Source organism: Neopsephotus bourkii, unplaced genomic scaffold (genome assembly GCF_033783945.1).
Source record: "Neopsephotus bourkii isolate Nb327-2 ecotype Australia unplaced genomic scaffold, CSIRO-AGI_Nbou_v1 NB_1350, whole genome shotgun sequence".
Classification (NCBI taxonomy): domain Eukaryota; kingdom Metazoa; phylum Chordata; class Aves; order Psittaciformes; family Psittacidae; genus Neopsephotus; species Neopsephotus bourkii.
Genome location: NW_026901829.1, coordinates 1,147,336 through 1,153,335, shown reverse-complemented (window position 1 = coordinate 1,153,335; position 6,000 = coordinate 1,147,336).

The window sequence follows — 6,000 nt, the reverse complement described above, 5'->3', positions numbered from 1 at the left end:
CATATCCATGCAACTTTGCATGGCAAGTTTCTTGTTCAAAATATCCATAAAACATCTCCTTCGTACTCCACCAATTTATATTGTGCCAATGCTTTACAACAAACATAAGGCTTCTAGAACAAGGCCAGAGAGCTAAAGGATAATGTGCTGCGGACCAAGGGCACCAAGTCTTCAGGCTTCTGCTGTGGCAAGGAACTCATTAAATTTGCAGCCAGTCTGTACCCCTTTGTTCTCCTGCCAGCATTGTTTAACTCCTCTCACAAGCTGACAGGCTGGCCATTCTCAGTGTAACCCTTCTCTGCATCTTCTCCAGAACTGTTTTCTTCTGAAGTGTGAGAACCCAAATTGTACGCTGTGCTCTGGGGGAAACACCAGAATTTGGTACACCTGCATCAGTGCTTCCCTAACTCTAGCAGAGAAATATTGTCTTACCTAAGGCTTGTTCTCCTTTTCTCTGAATGGCTGAAGATTTATTTGTTGTTTACTTTAATCATCTTTTGTATATCCTTGCTCATTGGACTTCTGACAAATCCAGCCTCAATCCTATGCATCTCTGTCTCTACACCATATCTTTACTGACCAGGACTGTTTACTATTCGTGACTCCTAAGAAACTCTCTATGGTGCTTTTTTTTTTTCTTTCCACCTACCTATTCAGGCCTAAAGTGCTTCCCAAGATTTTTCTTTTGCTTGGATATATACATGGAATAGTTTTTATACCTTTGATCTAGATATATTCTAATCTTCCTCCACATTCAAGTCTCTCAGCTCTTCAGTTCAAGTAAATTCACTAATGATATTCCTTAATTTTGCAATTTTCCCTTCTGAAGTTGAAAATTTAGTTACGAATCTGCTTCTGTCATTCTGTTCAATGTAAATGGAAACAGTTGCTGAGAACTCAGCCCAGTGCTGTTTTCTGTGACCAGCTTTTTTGAGTATCTTCATTACTTACTAACTTGGGGTTGTCTCTTTATGTCGACTACTGAGAAGAAATGTGGCAGCTATTGTACACATGGCTAGCTGGGCCCAAGTTTACTATTAGAAGTATTTGTTTCCCAAATAGTATCTGGGAAGTCGAAGTTGACCTTGGCACAATTCCCAGTAGTGTTTCTATAATAACATTTCAGTGACAGACCTCTTCTTGCACCACTGTATTTTAGCTGCAAACCAGAAAAGCCAGATTTCAATGAGGGTCTGAATCAGAAACAAGTACCCACCAAAAAACAAAGGCTTTGAGCAGGTGGTCTGGGCTGCTGGAAGTGAAGCTTCCTGTTCAAGTATAATGGTGAATTTTATGATGAGTTAGATGATGATGAGTTGAGTGACTGATGGCTTATTTTTTAATCACTTACAAGGACCACTTGATGTTTTCCACGTGTCCGGATGAAATGGCTAAACACTGAAGTAAAGTGGTAAGATTGTAAATATCTTGGATATTGGCCTATTGGTCATATTTACACAGGTCAGATATGGCTTCCATTTGGAACAGGAGTAGAGCAGTAAAATAGAAAAGTCCACTCCATGAGCTATTGTTTTCCTAGGTTATGGAGACCAAGAAAGCCTTTTCTGCTGTAGGGCTGCTTTGTTAACCTGGAGTGCTGTGAAGGAAGGATTCCCTCTCTCACACCACTAGCTCTATTTCATGGGAGTACCAACTGGATTCTTCCAACCTGTTGCAAGTGACTGTTTGGCCTGTAGCAATGGTCATTATCTAGCAGAAGTTGTAAGTGAGTAAGTCAGTCTTGGGAAGAAATATATTTAAAATACTCCCAGCTGTTGCACCTACATCCAAGACTTGAACTCTTGAATCTAAGAAACATACAAAGCACTTGTCTCCTTCTCAGCCTGTCTGTCTCTTATTGAAATTAGCCTGCTCTTCATGTATGACAGGGTTTCTAAGCCGCTTCTGTTATACCACTCCTGATTTATAATGGCTCACCTGGCCTTCTCACCCTCCTTGGAGTCTAATCACAGCTATGTGATCACTTTTATAACCCTGTTCTCTGTCTTCTCTTGCTGCATCGTATTTCAAGCACATATGCAATCTGAAGAGGACCTGGTGGAAAAGCTGCTGCTCCAAACCAGTAAAGGAATCTAAGCCAGTTAACACTGGCCACAGAAGAGTTTGAAGCTGAAAGGTTGTATGTCTCAGACTTGGAGTAGCTGCCTTGGTGCTTGTAATAATCACTCAGCTGTAGAGGTGAAGCCCGAAGGACACAGAAAGTTGGGAATCTGGAGGCTGGAATAATAGGCTGTGCAATGGGGAGTCTATGGGAATAACAGAGAGATCTTTTAAAAAAATGCACAGAAAGAAACTGGGCATTAAGCTGTGCTTGAAACTGCAAAGGTATTTCACATGCTGGCCTGTCCTTTGGAAGGAGACAAGCAGCAATGAGTCCGGGCATAGTACTGCAGGAATCATAAAAGGAAAAGGTATTTCATCTTCCAAAAGAGGCTTATGTCAGTCATCTGAGTACACAAGGTTAAGTGGGTAGGGACCCAGAGCCCCAGGTTCAAGAACTTCTTGTTCTCTGAGCTCAAGAGCCTATCTGCATTTAGCACCTGGGCTGTGACCTAGAAGCAGACTGCCCTCTCCCTCTGCTTCCCCCAGCTGGTTACTCCCTCCTGTGCACCACCTCACCTCTCCTCCCATTCTTCCCTCATGCCGGGTGCCACAGCCAGCATCCTCTGTGAACAGCAGTCCACTGTGTGCCTGTGAGCTACAGGGAGGGTACCGCCATGTCCCTGTCAGATGGGTGGATGACTTGGGTCTTGAGAGGTTTGTTTCTTAACAGGGCAGGAAGCACCAACTCTTGTCTGCTTTCCGTGTGGGAAGGGCTTTTTTCAGTGCTGTGAAGATTCACTTTGGGTTACCTTTGGATGCATGTAGAGGTGCAGTCATGCCAGTATACTGTCATCCATTTTAAGGATGGGGAGGACAAGTGGGAAACTTGACAGCTGGAAACAAGGTGGAGGGGAGGAATCTTCAGTTTAATATTGCTTTTGATCTGATGAAAACCACTAGCGCAGGACTCATTTTCCATAATTTTGCAAACTGTTTCCCCTTCTCCTTCCTGCTGTTTTGCTTGCAATGCTCTTTAGGTGGGTGTGTTTTGACCTATTTCTTCCTCTGCACATGCCTAGTGAAGCATAGGGATGTTTAGGGCCTATCGGATAATGTATTTCTTTATGGGTTTGCAGATACGGTTATGTATAGCTACATGCCCTGAGGGCTTCACTCTGGTTGGCAAATAGCACTTCCTAATGTGCTTACCACTTCAGATTGCATTGGATTGGCTGGCAAGGAGGCTGTCTCAGCCTACCTAGGTTACCTCCACGACATTTCTTGTGTTCTATGCTTCGTTTGCTTGTGTCCTCTCTCCCAAGCAGAATACAGCAGCATTGCACAGCCTGGGGCAGGACAAGGCACTCTGCACTTCCCAGAAAAAAAAAAAGTCCCTCGGGACCATGAGAGCAGTCACAGCCTACTGTTCTTCGACCAGGTCTTGAAAGAGTGACCTTGAACTAGGTAGGGGTTGCATGCTATGAACATGCTGTGGGTTCCTATGAGATGCCCTACAGCAGCTAACCAGATGTTTTAAAGCTCCTGAGACATGCTTTAGCAAGTTGTCTCCTGGCAAAGAGTCTCTGGAAGAGGTATCATGCAATAACAAATTGGTGACTAAGCAAGCTATGTGAGGCCTGGTGCTTAATTCAGCTTGAGTGGTCAGTGCAGTGGAGAGCAGTCCCCTAATATACAGGGCACAGGGACTGAGAGAAACTGTGAAACAGAGTTGTGCTGAGACAGGTTTTGGATCTCGGTAGCAGAGAGCTGGGCATGTGTGGGACTTAGCAGTGTTCTCATGGCGTGACATAAAGAAGATTAGGATCAGACTGTGATGGTAGGTAGTAAAGAGGAAAATGAGTGGAGAAGGGGCATTATGACAGTCTGTATTTCTGTAAATGCATTAATCTCCTAAAGTAATTAATAAAGGGGGACAGTTAGGTTGCATTTTAATTCTAGGACCAGAGGTGTAGTCTATGATAGACTGAATAGTGCATTGTGTACACAGAGCCTGATCAGTCATCTTGCTTATTGGTTTGCTGGAGAGGAAATCATTTTTATGATGCAGCAACTTTCCACTCTGTTTATTCCATATTCTCTTCAGTTTCGCTTTTCCCATGTTCAACAGTTTTTCCTTCCATTTCCTGTAATTTTTCTCTTTGTTTTCTCCATTTTTTCATGTGAGGTACAGCCTGACTGTAGCATTTTTCTTTGTTTTTTAGTTTAGCTCAGGAGGTACATAGTTTCTCCAGGAGGTAAAAATAGATTTATTTTAGTTGTTTTATATTTAAAGGTTTCTGTGGCTTTTAGGTTTGGTTTGGGAGAGGTTTGTGTCTTGGGAGAGTTGATTTTGTACTGAAATAGTAAAAAAAAATCTGTTGACTTTTTGGTCACATTGTTTTTGCTTGCAGGAGCATTCATTTGCCTTCCTGCTAGTCATCCTCTTCCAAAGGATTTTGAAAGCTACTCACTGTTGTCAAATCATTGCTGATAGCATTTGTGTGGAATAGACTACGTCCCAGAGAAGTGATTCCTTATACTTTCCGCTAAGTAAATCCATTGATGTTGCAGATGAGTTAATAACTTCTTGCTTGCGCAGATCATTTTGAAAATACCAAGGAGCTAAACTTTTTTTTGCACTATATTAATTGTTCAAATTGCCATTGAATCCTTGGATTTAGTTCAACATATTTAGATGACAACAAACACCAGCTTTCATTCTGTCAATGGTCTTGGACAGTTACAGTTGCCAGAAGATACCGAAGTGAAATTACATTATCACAAATTAGACTATTATATTGCTTGACCAATGTAGTTGGAATTTGGGATTTTGCAAATAGAGATGTATTCCAATGTCTTAGATACAATCCCTTGAATTTCTTACACATGCAGCCTTTAAGCAAGGGAATAAAACTGAGCAACAGGTCCTCTGTTCACAGCACTACATCACCTATGGACTTTGGCTGCAAATGTGAATGCTTGTATCTTCCTAGACCTAAACACCTTGTGCAAAACTTGCAGCCAGCTGTAAAATCGAATGACTTCTAAGTGATCACATAGTATCCCCATAGGACCACTGAATATGTCTAACTAGCTTCAGAGATGCATCAGTGACTTGGGTTGGTGTCTCTGAGCCAGTGGCTCAGCCCTGCTAACAGCACGCGCCATATTCTTCTCCCCTATGTTTTTCAGCCTGCCCAAAGATTCATGTTAGACTGTTATTAATACCCAGGTTAGGTAGTGTGAAATGAGCTCATGCCCATGAACTCATGCACAAAAGATGCAGCTGCAGCACATGCATCCTGTCTGGAACAGAGGCAGGAATAGCATCCATTTCCTCAAGGTTTCCTATACTTCTCTGTGGTGAATAGTCTCAGCATCTTGTTCTGCAAAAATCTGGCACATCCTGAGAGTAAGTTTATCCTGTATCCTAAACAAAGGGGAGGCCATGCAAAATAAAGCAAGGCCAGCACAAAATAATACTGGACTACATAATTTAAGACTGAATATAAGCAAGGCGGTGGATGTGAGGTCACATAACCCATCTTCTGGTATTTCCTAACTTCTGACTCCTTCATTGTGCAACCTTAATTTATTTTTTTTTTTTTTTAGTTGATTTTGTGCCTGTAATACTTAGGTGAGTTGAAGGGTAAGGACAGAAGAGATGAGGGCTAATAGGAAAAACATGTAGCAGAGTTAAACTGATTTTAGAAGGCAGGTAGTTTAGCTACTTTGAAGCAGCTAGGTTTTGTAAAGACCAGGGTGTGAAGGGTAAAGACCAGAGGAATCTCTTGGGAGAAGGGGGCAAATGTATGAAAGTATTTTCAGCTCAAAGGAAGACAAATTACAGAGAACCAACCTTTGGTTTCCAGCCCACAACACACTGAAAGCCATCTCAGCAGGCTACAGAGTGGGAGAGTCCCTTAAGAATAGCAA